Source organism: Aquarana catesbeiana, linkage group LG03 (assembly GCF_042186555.1).
Source record: "Aquarana catesbeiana isolate 2022-GZ linkage group LG03, ASM4218655v1, whole genome shotgun sequence".
Taxonomy (NCBI): Eukaryota; Metazoa; Chordata; class Amphibia; order Anura; family Ranidae; genus Aquarana; species Aquarana catesbeiana.
The window spans coordinates 340,504,619-340,524,813 of record NC_133326.1 but is presented as its reverse complement, the minus strand read 5'-3'; positions in this window follow the sequence as shown (position 1 = coordinate 340,524,813).

Sequence of the window (20,195 nt, the reverse complement as noted above, 5' to 3'; positions counted from 1 at the left end):
GGATCTTGCTTAGACAAGGACTAAGTGGCATTGGGGATCCTGCTCTTGATCAGTTTTTATATCTCTTTTTAACCACTTGAGGTCCGGGCCATAGCCGAATGACGGCTACAGCGCGGACCTCATTCTTCGGGAGGCCGTCATGGGACGTCCTCCCCTTTCCTCCTTCCCCATGCGCGCTCACGTGCGCGCATCGGGGAAATTCTGTGCTGGCCATGTCCCTTGGACACAGCCAGTCACAGACTGTGGTAAATGGCCAATCACAGCGGCCGTTTACAGCGCGATCGCCGGTGCCAGTGATAGATGATCTCAAATGTAAACATATGAGATCATCTCCAATTGCCGTCTCTCTCTCCTCACACAGAGACCATGTGTGAGGAGAGAGAGAGGATCTGGCAGCGATCTGTGCGTCAGTGAGTGAAACAACATATTTTACAGTGATAAAAGTGCCCAAACTGTGCCCAAACAGTGCCCAAACAGTGCCCCACCAGTACAGTGGGATCTGTGCCAATCAGTGCCCACCTGTGCCAATCGGTGACCACCTGTGCCAATCGGTGCCCACCTGCGCCCACCTGTGCCAATCTGTGCTCACCTGTGCCCACCTGTGCCCATCTGTGCCATTGGTGATCAGTGTCCGGACATCTGTGCACATCTGCAATCAGTTCCCACCTGTGCCACCTCATCAGTGCCCACCTGTGCCACCTCATCGGTGCCCACCTGTGCCAATCAGTGCCCATCTGTGCCACCTCATCAGTGCACATCTGTGCAATCAGTGCACATCTGTGCCGCCTCATCAGTGGCCATCTGTTCTGCCTCATCAGTGCCCATCTGTGCCACCTCAGTGCCCATCTGTGCCACCTCAGTGCCCACCTGTGCCATCTCATCAGTGCCACCTCATCAGTTCATATCTGTGCCATAAATCAGTCCCCATCTGTGCCGCCTCAGTGTACATCTGTGCAATCAATCAGTGCCCATCTGTGCAGCTTCATCAGTGCCCATCTGTGCCACCTCATCAGTGCATATCTGTGTAATCAGTGCACATCTATGCTGCCTCATCAGTGCACATCTGTGCAGCCTCATCAGTGCCGCCTCATCAGTGCACATCTGTGCCGCCTCATCAGTGCACATCTGTGCCGCCTCATCAGTGCACATTTGTTCCAACTCATCAGTGCACATCTGTTCCACCTCATCAGTGCCCCTCTGTGCCACCTCATCAGTGCCCCTCTGTGCCACCTCAGTGCCCATCTGTGCTCATCAGTACCATCTCATCAGTGCCCATCAGTTCAGGCTTAGCACACACCTGTGTAGTCGCATCCTCACCAGCAAGCATGACCAAAAAAGGCTTTTCCGCTGAGGAGGCATACCAGATACTTTCCCAGGCCGACAAGAGCAACGGGGAGCTCTCTTGTTCGGATTCCATTTCAAACTCCAATTCTGAGTCGGACGTCAATTATGAGCCAGTCCTCAGTAGTGGAGCACTGAGTGACTCAGAGGAGGAAGATATTCGGCCCGCCAAACGAAGGCGTTCTAGTGAGGAGGCAGTGGCATCCACCAGCACCGCAGTGCCTTCCACCAGCACCGCAGTGCCTTCCAGCAGCACCACAGTGCCATCCACCAGCACCGCAGTGCCATCCACCAGCACCGCAGTGCCATCCTCCAGCACTGCAGTGCCTCGGCAAGAAAGGCCAAGGACCCATGCCAGCCTTCCCTATGCCCTTCAAAACCCCTTTTGGCTTTCTCCTAATTCAGGAGAAGCCAACATTCCCCCTTTCACTGCCCAGCCAGGAGTCCAGGTGGACACGGAAAATTTTTCCCCAATCAATTTTTTTAATTTAATTTTTACAGAGGACATGCTATCAACAATTGTGGCCCAGTGTAACCTTTATGCTCAGCAATTTTTTTTTAAATAATCCAAAGTTCTATTATGCCCATCCCTACGAGTGGAGAGACCTAACGGTGGAGGAGTTGAAGTTTTTTTTTAGGCCTCACAATTTGTATGGGACTCACCAAAAAAAACACCTTGAATTCCTATTGGTCAACCCACCCCATCCAACACATGCCAATCTTCTCCAAGGTAATGCCCAGAACCAGATACTAAATGATAATGAGGTTCCTTCATTTCAATGATAACACCCTCCCCAAAATGACCCAAATTATGACAGGCTTTACAAAATTCGGCCAATACCAATTATTTTTCAGAAATATTCCCCCAATTGTTCACCCCGGACCAACACATATGTGTGGATGAGTCCCTTGTTAAATTTAGTGGCAGGCTTAAAATTAAGCAATTTATCCCCAGCAAAAGGGCCCACTATGGGGTGAAGGTAGGTATACAAAGATTGTGACCGAGTCACAGGGTACCTGTATGCCTTCAAAATGTACGAAGGGAAGGACACCCAGCTGCAACCTCCTAATTGCCCAGACTACTTGGAATCAAGCGGGAAAATTGTTTGGGACCTGATATACACCCTACTGGAGAAAGGCTACCACCTGTATGTAGACAACTTCTACACATCTCTGCCCCTGTTCCACAACCTTCACCGGAAGAAGACGCCTGCATGTGGCACCGTAAAAAGGAACCGGAAGGGCTTTCCTCAAAGTCTTGTCAATAAGAGTTTGAGGAAAGGAGAAACGGCAAGTCTGCGGAACAAGGAGATTTTGGCAGTGAAGTGGCGGGGCAGAAGAGATGTCTATATGTTGGCTTCTATCCACAATAATACCTTCGTAGAAATCCCTAGAAGAAATGGCCCCATCCAAAAACCAAAATGCGTTTATGAATATAATTTGTTCATGGGGGGAGTCGACTTCAATGACCAAATGTTGGAACCATGCCTTGCCACAAGACGGACATACCATTTGTATAAGAAAGTCGCAATTTATTTTTTCAATTGGCCATATACAACTCATATGTAATTTACCGCAACTCCACCCAAAACCCCAAATGCTTCCTTGGCTACCAGGAGGAAATTTACACTGCCCTTATATTCCCGAACGGCCCCCAGAAAACATCCGATCAGATGTTCTTAGTCGACTCTCCGAATGCCACTTTCCAGATAGACTCCCTCCCAGACCAACAGGCCAACAACGTAAAAAAAAATGTAAGGTGTGTACCAGAGCAGGAGTCAGAAGAGACACATCTTATTACTGTGCCCAATGTCCTTCCAAACCAGGCCTCTGCATATGTGAATGTTTTCGCCATTACCATACTTCAATAAATTATTAATGAAGTATGGTAAAGGTAATCCTCAGTTCCTGCCTTCACACACCTTCACATCCCTTATGCCACTGCCTGCTCTGTAACTGACCCTGGCTTGTTATTCGACCACGCTTCTGCCTTCCGATTCTGTACATACCGCTGCCTGATCTGGAACTGACCCTGGACTGTTATTCGACCATGCTTCTGCCTAACGATTCTGAACATAACGCTGCCTGATCTGGAACTGACCCTGGACTGTTATTTAACCATGCATCTGCCTAACGATCCTGTACATACCTCTGCCTGATCTGGAACTGACCTTGGATTGTTTGACCATGATATTTGTCTGCCTCTTGGACTGATCTTGTACCCTGCAACTGGACTAGTGGGATTCAACACAGGGTCTCACATATGTGAGGGGCTCCAGAATTGTTTTTCTGGACGAAGAAAACTATTTTTTTTGTTTTCTCATTCCTAGATTAGGGTCTGGAGACTCGGAGGCCTTTAAAGAGATTTGGGTGGGAGAAGCCTCTACACCTGTCCCCATTCTGTCCTGAACGAGGCCCTACTTCTGCCTGCTGCCTGTAGGACTCACTGCCATTATGTCCCTGCCTGTTGCACTGACCACACCACATGTTCCCGCCTACTACAAGGACCAATATTTATGGCACTTCTGACAATATCTCTGCCTGCGCTAACCCTGGACTGTATATGGACAGTATCCCTGCCTGCTGCCTCGACAATTGTGTTGACGGTGTTCCTTGCATGTTGGATCTCTGTATGTGGTCAGGCTGTGTAGAAGTCTGACACATGTGGTATCGCCATACTCAGGAGGAGTAGCAGAATGTATTTTGGGGTGTCATTTTTGCTATCTAAATGCTATGTGTTGGAAATATCTTATAAACTTACAACTTTGTGTAAAAAAAAATGCGTTTTCATTTTTTTCAACATTTTCCAAAAACTTCTGGAAAAAAATGAACCGTTCAAAAGACTCATTATGCCTCATAGATTATACGTTGGGGTGTTAGCTTTCCAAAATGGTGTCATTTTGTGGGTGTTTCCATTGTCCTGGTGCTCCAGGGCCTTCAAAAGTGTAATAGGTGGTTGAGAAATGAGATGTGTAATTTATGCTCCTAGAACACCTGATGGCGCTCCCTGCATGTTGTGGGCCTCTGTATGTGGCCAGGCAGTGAAAAAATCCCACATATGTGGTATCGTTATACTCAGGAGGAGTAGCAGAATGTATTTTGGGGTGTCATTTGTGATATGCACATGCCATGTGAGAGAAATAAGCTATTACAATGACAATTTTGTGAAAAAATAAAAATAAAAAAAATAAAATTCTTAATATTGCAAAAAATTTTGGGAAAAAATTACAACTTCAAATAACTCGCCATGCCTCTTACTAAATACCTTGAAATGTCTACTTTCCAAAAAGGGGTCATTTGGGGGGCATTTGTACTTTCCTGGCTTGTTAGGGTCTCAATAAATGAGATAGGTCATCAGTACATCAGATGTGATACATTTTTTATGATTTGCACCATAGCTTGTAGACTCTAAAACTTTCACACAAACCAAATAATTTCCACTAATTTGGGTTATTTTTACCAAAGATATGTAGCAGTATAAATTGTGGCCAAAATTTATGAAGAAAAATTAACAAATTGCAAAATGTTATCACAGAAATTAAGAAAAAAATTTTTTTTTCAAAAAGTTTCGGTCTTTTTTTATTTATAGCGCATAAAAAATAAAAAACCCAGAGGTGATTAAATACCACCAAAAGAAAGCTCTATTTGTAAGGAAAAAAGGACAAAAAAATCATTTGGGTAGAGTGTTGCATGACTGAGTAATTGTCATTCAAAGTGTGAGAGCACTGAAAGCTGAAAATTGGTCTGGACAGGAGGGGGGTTTAGGTGCCCAGTAAGCAAGTGGTTAATAGCCCTCACCTTGCACTTGTGTCTACCCACAATACAAGGAGGAATTCCTATAGATTCAGCTCCTACAGTTCCTTTCAGCTGTTGGACCAGGCCTCTGCATAAAGCTTTCACTCCTTCTGTAGGCACAAAAGTCCATTCTCTGAGTTCTTCCACTCGCCGATGAGGCCTACGGGACAGTGCATCCAAACCCCTGTTGCTAGTTCCAGGCCGATACTTTAAACTAAACTAGAATCCGGCCAGTTCAGCTAACCATCGATGTCCAGTGGCATCCAGCATAGCAGAAGTCAAAAGGTAGGTCAAAAGTTTATTGTCTGTTTTCAGTACAAACTTGGCCTCGTATAAATAATCCTTCAGTTTGTCAACTACCAGCCATTTCAAGGCCAAGAACTCCAATTTGTGAACCGGGTAGTTCTTCCCAGAGGGGATGAGGCTTGGGCTCACATATGCCAGCGGTAAGGATGAGCTCCAGCGTGTTTGCACACTCCACGTGCAGAGCCCTCCAGGAAGTCGGCACGGCGCTTCGCTAATCACAGGCAGTGAAACATTTTCCCAATGTACTGCTGCAGAGATTGGGAAATGTCTCACTGTCTGTGATTAGAGCAGCGCCATGCCGACTTCCTGGCGGGCTCTGCACGTGGAGTGTGCAAACACGCCGGAGTTTATCCTTAGCTACCTGTCTAAGTCCACCATCTTGTTCTTGGTAAAGGACTCCTCCCAACCCATCTCAACTAGCATCCACATGGAGCTCATAAGGCTTAGATGGGTCAGCATAGGCCAAGACCGGGGCTTCTGTAAGACTCCTCTTTAAACGCTGATAAGCTTCCTCACATGGATGAGTCCATTGTTCTCTGATGGATTCTATTTTTCCTCTTATTCCAGGCTTCTCCACCTTCATTTTGCCTTCTTCCTCTCCTGAAACCACTCATAGCTTATTAAGGGGTCCGAAGTTAGCTACAAACCTTCGGTAGTAAAAGCAAAGGCTGACAAGTGGGAATGGTGCTGCGCTAATCCTAAAATAAACTCTAGTAGATAGGTGCAGGCCTATTAAATATCCTAGGGTGGGGGGCTTATCTCTTGCCCTCACTAAGGCATATGGTGGTGGTCTCAAACACGATGAAGAGTGTAGCACTGTGCTAGCGTGCAAACAGTATATGCATAAAAAATGAAGGAGTAAGGCCCACCAAAATAAGACTATACATTAAATATCAGCGTAAGTGTATGTAGTGAAAAAAATGTAAAAAAAAAAAAATTAAATCGAAAATCAATTATAACAAAGAGTGCAATGTGGCAGTGAATGCCCAAATAGTTTACACAAAATCTGTGACAAAGGAAATAAAGTATCCAGTGCCAGTATAAAGTGCTCAAAAATAATATACAAGAAATATTATAATCAACCGTGATTCATGCAGCTAAATGAATCGCTAAAAAATAAATAACATTAAAGCGAATTGTACCAAATGGTACAATGTTACATGAATGTCCAAAGTGATCATAGTAACTGTGCAACGTGCAGTAAAGTGTCCAGCGCCAGCAGGGGGTGCTCAAATTTATAAAAACAATATAACAGTTCAATAAAGGTGACTTGGTGCAGCAGCAAACAACTCCAATGTTTCATTAGTGATGGTAAACAATTAAATCATGCAGACAGCAGCTGGATTTAGGTATCACTTGCTTAGAAGAGTGGTGAATGTGAAGTGTATAGCGAAATCCTCTCCATGCAACAATCCTCTAATGGTAGATAATGACCCCTTACCTCACTACACTGAGGTTACATCATAGAGCAGACAGCGCTTGTGGTGCCTCCTGTGCAGGGAGGTCCTGAGTCTTGGGCTATGATATATTAAACCTCAGATCCATGGGGAACATCATAACCAACGGAGAGATAAAGATGCCATATAGTGTAGTATTTTAAGGATATTTAAGGCTTTATTAAACAATAACAACAAATGGGGTACTCACACAGTATAATAGCAGAAGGTACAGTGTATCCAGACGAGCGGCGAGCTCGTACACTGCTGACAGTGGGAGGTACCTGTCCCTACGCGTGGCGTCACAGGTCACGTGGCTTCATCAGGGACCTTAGTTCCCTTACAGTCTCTGGTCTAGGCCATTTAGTGACTGCTTCTAGCTTCTTCGGATCAGTAGCTACTCCTTTGGCAGAAACAACATGGACCAAATAGGTGACTGAAGTTCTGTAAAACTGACACTTTTCCAGAGATAGTTTAAGCCTTTCCTCATGTAGCCTTTCAAAGACTTTCTCCAATCATGCCTCATGTTCTTCTTGGGCCTTTCCAAACACTATAATGTCATCCAGATATACCAGAATTTCAATCAAATTCATATTTTCCACAGTTTTCTCCATCAGTCGTTGAAATGTTACTGGTGCCCCCGAAAGTCATTGTGACATCCGATTAAATTCAAAGAACCCAGGGGGGGCAGATGAAAGCGGTCTTCTCTTTATCTTCAGTGTGCATTGGTATTTGGTAATAACCACTTTTCAAATCCAGCACACTAAACCACTTAGCCCTTGAAGGCACTGGAGAGCAGCTTCAACATGAGGAGTTGTATATTGATCAGGAACAGTCCGTCGATTTAGTGTTCGATAGTCTATGCACATGCGCAGGTTCCATTCTTCTTCCATACCACCACAATGGGTGAAGAGTAGGGACTTCTAGATTCTTGGAATACTCCTGACTTCTTCAACTCAACCAATTGCTCCCTTAGATCTTCGAAGTCACTTCTTGTAGCATGATTCGATGTTGGGCACTTTTAGCACAGCCTACATCAAAATCATTGTCAGAAAAGATTTTCTCCCAACGGGACAACTGTAACTTCATCCTTTTCTGCCATGAAGGAGGCAATGCCTCAGCACATTCCTCCATTTCCCTCTGCAGCCCCTAACACCACAGGATAATCGGTGACATTCCGGAGACTGATAGACACCTTCTCGCTTCAAAACAGGGCCTTGCTGAAAATCAACTCGGAAACCATCGCTATACCAGCAGCTTCTGCTTGTGCATGTCTCCAAAACAATAAAGGGTCCCGGATGCTCCCAAGTGAGTTTCACAGTGACCTTCAGGCAAGCAATTTCTCCAGGCTGTAGCACTTTCTCTCTCGTGTCTAACTTCCATAACCACCCCACTCCCTTGACAGGGGCATTTTTCTCCTTAATCCCTCTTTGGCATGCCTAGTATAGTCATGGGTGGATCTCATTGGGCAAAGAACCATCTTCTCCAACCACAGTTACTAACAGCCTTCTCACTAGATCCGTATTAGTCCCAATCAACAGGGAGTTCTGTTCAGCTCCAGTAGGTCTGGGGCACACCACAGCCAGTGTGTCAAATGTCTCCATCTTTCCTGTGGCTGCTGACCCAAAGGAGATTTTTAAGGGACTATATCCATCATATGGAAACTTGTCAGTCCCAATTCCCCTAATTTCCAGCCCTTCAAGGTTGCTTAGGGGAATGTGCTTCAAATATTTGTCATAGAAGTCCCGGTAAAGTAAAACGACTTGAGCACCCATATCTGACAGTGCCCTGGTATAAACACCTTCTACCTGTACAGACATAATTGGGGATGGCCCCACTAAAATTTCTGTTAATCGTCCCGCTTTGACTTTCCTGAGGTCCTTTCTACTTCCACTTTGAGAAGACCTAACTATTGCCCTGGGTGGTAATAGGACATTGACTCCCTGTGCCCGAGTCCTAGACCCCGGTGACGGGTTACTTGATTTGTGAGATGTTACACTCTTCTTCCAACATTACTTCTCATTCTGTTTTCTTTTCCTTTGACTCTTGGAGCTCGGTTCCTTCTTAGGGCTCTCAGTTGGCTCCCTCACTAAGACCCCCTGAAGTTTCCCACCTTCTGAATTGTTAGCAACTGCTGTAGTGCTCTCAAAAGTTCCACTAGGAAGTTCGATTCTCCCTTTCTTTGGGGACATTGCCTGCAAAAATGCCCATGCTCCCTACACTAAAAACACTTCCTAGGATCAGTCTTGTCCAGCTGAGCTGTAGCTTGAGCTTCCATCACTTGCAGTAATGTCTGTTGCATCTGATCTTGAGCTTGAGCTACTTGTTTAAGCAATTTAATTGTGTTGTTATTAGGAAAGGGTGGTACTGGGGGGGTCTTGGAGCACTCCCCCCGCTCTGATTCTTCATCACTGTCCACTTCTTGAACCCCCTTCTCTACCTGCACAGGCTAGGCTGACACTTTCCCTGTCTTCCGGGGGACTTTTGTCCCTTGTCGCGATCCTTGTTTTCTTTCATCCAACAAGGCTTCTTTCCCCTAACCAGCTTCATTAACTCTGAATAGGTTGAGGCCATCTGTGTCCCTTTTAACAGCAGATGGAGCGCAAGTGAGTGGTTGGGTCAAGCCCCTTAAAGAATTATTTCCAACCTGACTTTATCAGCCTCTTTCAGGTCAATAGTTTTCCTCAGAATGATCTGATGCAGAATTTGGTCCACTTTAACAACATAGGCAGATAGTTTCTCTCCTCTGTACTAATGAGTGTGCTCAAACTTTTACATCAAGTTGGGGATCTTTTCTACCCTCCCATAGACTGCACACAAAGCTTCAATATAGTCCATGGCTATACAGTCAGGCTTTCCCCTCTTCAAACTCTGAATGACATCTGCCACGCTGCTTCTGCGGCTCTCACTTATCCTCTGTATTTTCACTGCCTCAGGCACACTCCATTCTTTCACTGCTTGGATGGCCTGATCAATCCAATTTTTAAACTCCTCTTCACCTTTTGGGGTTGGTGATTTACGGAAATATTAGTGCTTTTTATCAGACTCTCAATCAGTCAGCTCATATCCATATAAAAGGAAGCAGGAGGCATTCCCATCCCAGAAGCATCTACTTCTTCCTCTGTCTCAGGACTCACTGAACCATGTCTGGAATGCTCTTCCTCTGGAATACCCACTGTCATCAAGGGTATCACTTGAGCCTCTAAACTGTCAGCTAAACTCACAGCCTCTTTCCAAAACCTCTTTTGAACACTCTCTCTCCACTCTATCAGAGCATAGGTGTAATCTTCCTCAAATTCAGGCCTCACGTCCACAACATAGGATAATTGCTTTGGAACAGCCCGTCTTATCAGCTGTCTCACCTCTCTTTCAGACCATCCAATTCTGGGCACCTTCACCACAGTGGCCAGTTCCAGTTGACTTCCCTGCTCTCTCGCCCAACTGGTGGCAGTGACTCAGTCAATCTTCCCTTTCTCTTTGAGTTGCTCAAAGGACTTGCTTGGGCTTCCCATGAGGGGTATCCCGGACAAGCCCCCAAATGTAGCACTGCCCTCTTGAGGGTCGCAGAATAAATTAGTACCCCCCTGGTTGCCCTGACCCTGTGAGTCCTCTGCCACCTCTGACACCCTGGGTTCATACATTTTTTTCCCTTCCCTCCAAATGAAAGCAAGAACGAAATACACCAAAATTGATTAAATTAGCAAAATTTACTTAATGAGATAGAAACAAAAGAAATCAAAGAGTCAGCCCAAATTCACACTTTAAGATGTTGTTTCCTACATGAATGTTATAACAATCACCTATCAGATTCAAACATTCAACAGTGAACACCATAATCTCTGTGCTCAACCGAGTGCATATAATGCCTATGTGAATAGGCTACAGGAGAGCAGAGGAATGGCTCTTACGAGTGTCAGACCTCTCTCTACTGCTCCTTCACACATAAATGCAGAACAGTAAATAACTAATACAACTTTTAGCAAAGGGAACTGTATTGCAATTCAATCTGCGTTTTCAGAGAGTTCTTGGTGAATTTAAGCTCTATGAGCTTTAGTAAAACAAATCGCTGAAGTGGGGAGGGAGGTGAAAGTAGTCCTGTCTTGCTGTGTGGCAATCTGGTTGATCTTCAGCTAGCCCTTTGATGTTTAATTGCATGCAAGGAGACTTTGGATAATAAAGCAAAGTAACTGACTCAATAAGTTGTGAATAAATAGCAAACAATCTTCCTGTATAAATTAAATATTTAAATTAAATTAAATATCTTGCAGCAGTGCTGCAAGCGCTGATGTATATATTCTGAGAGCAACACTCTGTTGCTGTCAGAATAAACATATCAGTGCTGCAGCTGAATGGAATTCTAGTAAAACAAACAAAGGTTAACAATAAAATAAAAAATTTAGGAAGGATCCACTTCTTCCTGATGCTTTGTATAGTACAAAATTGTGGTACAGAGCTAACTAAAATAAATATACAGACACTTTCTTGTACCAGCATCTGGCTTTACGGGAAACTGAGCTTCATCATCTGATCATTGAAGTCCACCCCTTATGTTAGGGTTGTAGTCGTGAACACAACACCAGACACCATTGTAATTTGGACTGTCGTAACTGCATGAATGGAAGACAGGATGAAAACATTCTGTTTGTCCTTCCACTTCATGGCAAGCAATTCATCATTTCTCAAGCAGGCTTTCTTACTCTTTCAAAGTTGGGTATTTACAAGCAGCTGACAGTGCCACAAGAGCCAATTCCAAGACTAAAAACATGTCTAAAAAGTGACACTCTTGTATAAAAATTGTCCACGTATAAGTGGTACTAAAACTGAAACATATATAAAAGCATTATGAATAATCAAAATACTAATAGTGGTGCTCCATCCAAAGTCTCTACAATTGGCCGGTAATCATGTGTTGACCACATAAGTTATTAGAGTCCACCCTGTGAGTATGTGCTGATTGTAAGAGCTTACCTTGGTTGGAGTCCATAGTGCAGAGATGTACAGTTGCAATAAAAAGTATGTGAACCCTTTTGGAATGATATGGATTTCTGCACAAATTGGTCATAAAATGTTATCTGATCTTCATCTAAGTCACACAAATAGACAATCACAGTCTGCTTAAACTAATAACACACAAAAAATTAAATGTTACCATGTTTTTATTGAACACACATTCACAGTGCAGGTGGAAAAAGTATGTGAACCCTTGGATTTAATAACTGGTTGAACCTAATTGGCAGCAAAAACTTCAACCAAACATTTCCTGTAGTTGCAGATTAGACGTGCACAACGGTCAGGAGTAATTCTTGTCCATTCCTCTTTACAGAACTGTTTCAGTTCAGCAATATTCTTGGGATGTCTTGTGTGAATTGCTTTCTTGAGGTCATGCCACAGCATCTCAATCGGGTTGAGGTCAGGACTCTGACTGGGCCACTCCAGAAGGCGTATTTTCTTCTGTTTAAGCCATTCTGTTGTTGATTTACTTCTATGCTTTGTGTCGTTGTCCTGTTGCAACACCCATCTTCAGTTGATCTTCAGCTGGTGGACATATGGCCTTAAGTTATCCTGCAAAATGTCTTGATAAACTTGGGAATTCATTTTTCCTTCGATGATAGCAATCCGTCCAGGCCCTGACACAGCAAAGCTGCCCCAAACCATGATGCCCACACCACCATACTTCACAGTTGGGATGAGGTTTTCATGTTGGTGTGCTATGCCTCTTTTTCTCCACACATAGTGTTGTGTGTTTCTTCCAAACAACTCAACTTTGGTTTCATCTGTCCACAGAATATTTTGCCAGCACTGCTGTGGAACATCCAGGTGCCCTTGTGCAAACTGTAAACATGCAGCAATGTTTTTTTTGGACAGCGGTGGCTTCCTCTGTTGTATCCACTCATGAAATCCATTCTTGTTTAGTGTTTTACCTATCGTAGATTCGCTAACAGGGATGTTAGCATATGCCAGAGACTTTTGTAAGTCTTTAGCTGACACTCTAGGATTCTTCTTCACCTCATTGAGCAGTCTGCGCTGTGCTCTTGCAGTCATCTTTACAGGACGCCCACTCCTAAGGAAAGTAGCAGCAGTGCTGAACTTTCTCCATTTATAGACAATTTGTCTTACTGTGGACTGATGAACAGCAAGGCTTTTGGAGATACTTTTATAATCCTTTCCAGCTTTATGCAAGTCAACAATTCTTAATCGTAGGTCTTCTGAGAGCTCTTTTGTGCGAGGCATCATTCACATCAGGCAATGCTTCTTGTGAAAAGCAAACCCAGAACTAGTGTGTGTTTTTTATAGGGCAGGGCAGCTGTAACCAACACCTCCAATCTCATCTCTTTGATTTGACTCCAGTTGGCTGACACCTCACTCCAATTAGCTCTTGGAGATCTCATTAGTCTAGGGGCTCACATACTTTTTCCACCTGCACTGTGAATGTTTATATGGTGTGTTCAATAAAAACATAGTAACATTTAATTATTTGTGTGTTATTAGTTTAAGCAGACTGTGATTGTCTATTGTTGTGACTTAGCTGAAGATCAGATTACATTTTATGACCAATTTGTGCAGAAATGCATATCATTCCAAAGGGGTTCACATACTTTTTATTGCAACTGTACATCTCTGCACTATGGCCTCCAACCAAGGTAAGCTCTTACAATCAGCACATACTCACCCTTGCAAATAAACACAGCCCACGGTAACAAGGTAAAAGGCTACCTGGGCTGTTACTCTGTGCACGGGGGCTTGACAGGGAATTTACCAAAGGATTGTCAAGGTGAAGCCGTAGTCAGGGATTCTAGAAGTCAGAGTTAATGATGAACAGAGCCAGGGTCAGAAGCCGGGGTCACTCTTGGAACACTGAAACTTTAAAATAGGAACACAGGAAAACAGGAACCTTTGGCAATACAAGAGACAATGAACTGGACTAGCCCTCAGGGTGAGGCAATGTTTTATACCCAGCTGATTAGATAAACTGCCTCAGCTGAACCAGGAGTGACTGGTGCTAATTGCAAAGCAAGATCCAGAGTATAGCCCCCAGTGCTGCATGCAGGACAAGGCATAGCTGGAAACCAGGCTGAATAATGAGCTGAGGTGTGGCTCAGAGGCAATACAGCAGGACCAGTAAACAGAAAGTCATGGGTTCAATACCTCCTTGAGCCATCTGAGGCATGACCACGCCTGGCCATTTGCATGGCACGGTAGGAACCGTGACAGTTCCCCCCCTTAGAAACGCCCCCTGGGTGTGAACAGGTAGTTCGTCATAGGCATCCATGCTATATGTACAGTCTTCATCTAATTCACGGGGAAACAATGTACCAACAGAAGTGTTAGAAGACCTTTCCTTACTATTTTTGGGCATTGTTGCTTTTGAAGTTCTTGCAAGGGAGACATTCGTCGCTTGCAAAGCTTTTTCAAACATCTCCAGTTCCTGCTTACAGATTATGGCGCCATTCGAGACATACATGCAGTCAGTTGGTAGAACTTCCTTGGCAGGAGAGGATGCTGTTACTGCACTTACCACTATGGAGCTTGGGATAACTACAGGAACTGTTTTTTTGTCAGAAGGTTGCATAGTTGCCTCTAGGCCACATGGTAGGAGCTTCTCAGGGGTATTGGTTACAGGTTCTTGAGGGATACCGGTATCGTTAACCACCATAGTCTGGGTACCCACTTGTGTCATTGAACATGGACAGGTCTTACAGCAACCTTGGCAGTTTACAGGCTGATAAGCAGGGGTAGCAGGATGGATCCTAATAGTACCTACTTAAAGAAACTTTGGCCGAGGTGGGCGAGTTGGGCAGAGAGAGATAAAGTGCCCTCTTGCTCCACAAAAGAAACAAAGACCACAGCCTCTCCTCCGCTCTCTTTCACCTTTAGACAGCTTGGACCGGATGACCCCGATCTCAATGGGTTCAACATCTTCCAGGGTAGGTGTGTGTATATCCTCAGGAACGTCTAGGCTTTGTGGGTTTAGAGCTTATGGCTTAACACATACTGAAAAGGCTTAGAGTCTTATCTGTACAGGGTATTCCTGTCCCTGGGTCCCACCTAGGCCACGTGAACTAGGAGCAGACTTGGGAATCCTGGTTTTCTTTGAAACTGTAAAGTGAGAGTCCAGAGCAAACAACAGCTCGCAATCCATCCTAAAACACAAGAAGGATGCACGGTTACCATCAAACTTCTCTGGCATCGCAACAAATGGTTCAGGACATGCTGGTTCCGGGGCTGGGCGTGCTGTAGTTTTAAACAACAGGACTTCTTGCTGCTGCTCCGAAACGGTCTGGCCCAGGCTGGAGACTTGCTGAGCAAGGGAGGTGAGCATCTTGTACATCCCTGCGGTCCTTGATGGTCAGTTCATTATGTAAGGGCTTACCTTGGTTGGAGTCCATAGTGCAGAGATGTATGCTCACCCTTGCAAATACACCCAGCCCATGGTAACAAGGTAAAAGGCTACCTGGGCTTTGAATCTGTGCACGGGTGCTTGACAGGGAATTAACCAAAGGATTGTTGAGGTGAAGCCGTAGTTAGGGATTCCAGAAGTCAGACTTAACGATGAACAGAGCCAGGGTCAGAAACCGGGGTCAGTCTTGGAACACTGAACCTTTAAAATAAGAACACAGGAAAACAGGAACCTTTGGCAATACAAGAGACAATGAACTGAAGCAGCCCTCAGGGTGAGGCAGTGTTTTATACCCAGCTTATTAGATAAACTGCCTCAGCTGAACTAGGAGTGACTGGTGCTAATTGCAAAGCAACATCCAGAGTATAGCCCCCAGTGCTGCATACAGGACAAGGCATAGCTGGAAACCAGGCTGAATAATGAGCTGAGGTGTGGCTCAGAGGCAATACAGCAGGACCAGTAAACAGATAGTCATGGCTTCAATACTTCCTTGATCCACCTGAGGCATGACCACGCCTGGCTGTTTGCATGGCATGGCATGGCAGTCTCTTGGTGTACAATATCCTTACATCCTCTTGCCAATTAAGTGTTATTACTTGCACCAATCACTGGATTGTCACCATGTGAGTCCCTCTCTCCTAAGGGTTTGCACTCACCAGAGAAATCACTTAAACACGCCTTTGTTTAAAGTGCTGTCAATCACTCGTACAGAGAACGTACCACTCCGGGAACAATCATGGAGTTACTGATCTTATATAAGAAAAAAACTCCACATAGCGTAATCCCGTTCAAGCTTGCTTTAATAACAACATTCCCCCTTTAAAATGCACCTACAAACATAGGTTATAACACGCTTTGTTCACATCAACATCAATAGTTTGATTGCCGAGGAATCAATGGCGTCTCACCCACCACGCTGACACTCTCATTCTATCTGGTGTCCATTGCTATTGGCGGTGTGCTGACATCACTTCGGGTAGCAGTATGGTCCCGCCCTGAAGCATTTCATTATTAAGACTTCGTCTGTGGGTGTGGCTACATGGCGCAGCATCCCAGAATTTATCAGCTGTTCTGGCAGCTGCTTAACCCCTTATCACCCACTGCTTGTAATCCACTGCATTACTGCAATCAGTCATCAACGATAGCAGGAAGTCAGTGAAATCCAATTCTAGGGGTCATTTTAATACACCAATTCAAAATCAGTGCACTACATTTACATGCATTAATTAAAACAAGCAACCTACTCTGTTTACTTAATTCTATGAGAAACGGTGCCACAGATCAAAATCGATACAGTGCATTTGCATGCTTTGATTAAAAGAAACAACTTATGCCGCGTACACACGTTCTGAATTTTCGACGGGAAATGATCGATGTGAGCTTGTTGTAGGAAAGTCTGACCGTGTGTATGCTCCATCGAACATTTGCTGTCGGAATTTCCGCACACAAATGTTTGAGAGCAGGTTCTCAAATTTTCCGACAACAAAGGAAAGTCTGATCGTGTGTACGGGGTATATCTTTGCTTATTTAAAAAAAAATGCAACAAACTAGCACAATTTATATACACTAAATATGAAACATCATAATTGCATTCCATATTATGGATAACAGTTATGTATCACTCTCAATTTTAATATGGAACCCTTCATATTTCCAGTACACATTTGATTAAATTATATGCAGTTCATTTGAGGGGTTTAGGGGGAGCTTTGGACAGAGTGCCACTGTTAGTATTTTGATTATTCATAATGCTATAATGCTTTTATATATGTTTTAATTCTTGTATTTATTATAGTGGCAGCTAATTTAAATTTTATACATTGAATAAGGTATCTATAGGATTGTTTACGATCTTTTGCATATTGCCGCTGAGTTGAGTGTTTCCAGCTATTTGAAACATATCATTTTTAAAAGTATAAACTATCTTGCCACTGCTCCCCATGTAGTCTGGTCATCCGGGGAGCTTTTCCCTCATAAATCCAAAAATTGTATGTATAGCCTGTTGCCCTCTCACAGAGCTTATACATTTTGACCCCATATCTGGCACACTTGCTGGGGAGAAATTTTTAAATGCAAGGCGGACAGAAAATTTATGGAGCCAATCATATTCAGGGTCACCTTAAGGATGACAGAGTGTATTGTCGTTCAAGTGCATAAATCTCATTATATTCTCATATCTACCACAGGCCATGGCAGCAGAGAACATGGGCATATGATAAATTGGGTCTGTGGACCAACAAGACCGCATCTCATTCTTTTTAGCAGTGCCCACGTTGAGGGTTAGGCCCAAAAAAGTTTTATCTTGGAAACCGTGATAGGTTTCCATGCGAATTGTCTGGCAAGATTTGAATTTGGGTTGGCAGTGATAAATTGCTTTGGTCCACAATCAATCGATACAGATCTTCTGTGAAAAACAGCTAAAAAAAAATCAAGGGTAGTAGTTAACTACTTCAGCCCCAGAAGATTTTACCCCCTTCCTAACCAGAACACTTTTTACAATTTAGCACTGCGTCACTTTAACTAACAATTGCGCGATCGTGCGGCGCTGTACCCAAACAAAATTTGTGTCCTTTTTTCCCACAAATAGAGCTTTCTTTTGGTAGTATTTGATTACCTCTGTGGTTTTTATTTTTTGCGCTATAAACAAAAAAAGAGCGGCAATTTTGAAAAAAAAAACAATATTTTTTTACTTTTTGCTATAATAAATATCCCCAACTTTTTTTTAAAAAACACATTTCTTCATCAGTTTAGGCCAGTATATATTCTTCTACATATTCTTGGTAAAAAAACCCCAAAAAAACGCAATAAGCGTATATTGATTGGTTTGCGCAAAAGTTATAGCATCTACAAACTATGGGAAAGATTTATAGCATTTTTATGGCATTTTTATTATTTTTGTTTTTTATTAGTAATGGCGGTGATCTGCAATTTTTTCCGGTACTGCGACATTGTGACAGACAGATCGGACACTTTTGACACTTTTTTGGGACCATTGACAATTATACAGTGATCAGTGCTATAAAAATGCACTGATTACTGTGTAAATGTCACTGGCAGGGAAGGGGTTAACACTAGGGAGATCAAGGGGTTAACTGTGTGTTCCCTCGGTGTGTTTTAACTGTGTGTGGATGGGAGTGACTAGGAGAGAAGACATATAGTTTTTCCTACTTAGGAGCAAACGATATGGCTCCTCTCTTGTGACGGCACAGGGATTTGTGTGCTGCTGCTCATGCACGCGATCGCGCTTGGCCGGCGGCGATCGTGCCCGCCGGACACGTGCATCGGGTACCCCGCCGTGCATCGGGCGCACGCGTGCGCCCTCTGGTGGCCAGTGAAGTTTGCTGTTTCCATCTGACCACCTGTGCAATGAATGGGGGAAGTACAGGTGCTACAGAATCTGTGGACTGCCAATAAAGACTTGCAAGCACATCAGGAAGGACACTATGGGCTCTATGGGCCTGTGTTTAAATTCTTGGTGGCGGCGGGACACTACTTATGCTAGCCGCCGCACCAGCTTGGACTGCACTTATGGGACTCGCCACGTCACCAAGTGATACTGCAGTGCTGGTGTGTTAAAGACCAGGATATACTAGGTCGCTGGTGCTTGTCAGTTCACCAAAAGGTAGTGCAGCACTAGTACTGGCACTCTGCTGCATAGGAGAATCATCATACGATTGTACCACCTCAGCAACCTGGGCATGGTGTCAGGTACTAATAATATAAATGGTGCACTATTCCCTGTGTTAAAGTATGTAACACAATGTATTGAAATGAACAAAAAGTGACTGATGTGTACACAATAATTTGTGAGGTACTTGCCTTAATAGATTGAGACTGATACTAAATAGATTAGTGCATATGTGACACTCTAAGGTGCTCAAAACAGTACATATAAATAAACAATATATGTATGAAAAAAATGTGCCTTATGTTATAAACAATTATATCACACAAAGTTCATATTCATGAGCAAAGATTTCTGCATTAATCTTTGCTGAAAAGCGCTGAAATTTTGAAAGATGTTCACTGGATTCCACTTGTAAGTAATCTCCAATGACTTAAAATAGGATATTTCATAAAGTAAAGTTGGCCTCTTACCAGAAATGGTGGATCCCTATTACAGAGATCAAACTTGCTGTGGAATATGACCACCTGTGTGGATATCACTCTCCTGAGTTTTTTCACAACCACACCTCCAAGGATTGAACTCAGTTGATTTGAAGAACAAGGAACTGACTCACTTCCATAGACGTTCAGCTCATCTACATCACAGCAATTAGCCAGTTTAAACTTCTTAGGTGCAATGGTATGTAAACTTTTGTATTCGTGTAAATAAAGATGGAACTCCAAGATTCAGGAAATCATATATAAGGAAAGAAAAAGCTTCATACTGTAAAACCACATAAATTTAATAAAATGCTTGTAAAGGTTGCACTTACAGCAATGCAGAAAATTCAGGCATTAAAAAATTGTCTGGTGATGATGTCATTCATCTAACCAGTTGAATGGCGCTAGAAGGACTCTCTGATCTGACAGGTTTCCACAAAACTGTCGTCTACTGGTAATGGAGCTCCTTAGAATGCATTAAGATAAAAAAACCTTTTGCCTTTACAGCCACTTTAATGAAAATCTGTTATCTAAAAACTGGAGAAAAAAAGGAAACAAAATCAGGGTTAGTACCAGTAGAACTAAATGTGCACCCTTTCTCACTGTAGTGCTGCATTAATGTGAGTTATGCAGTGCGTTATTGTGCATTGTGGTGGAATCAATGAGCTACCACTGCACCACAATGCAGCTCAAAGGGGTGCACCGTTTTTCCATGGCAAGCCACCACCTCTCATTGGCATGTGCACTGTGATCTGCTGCAGTGTGAGTACATTGTCCCCTATTGTATCAATGTGTTGGACTACCATCCAAAA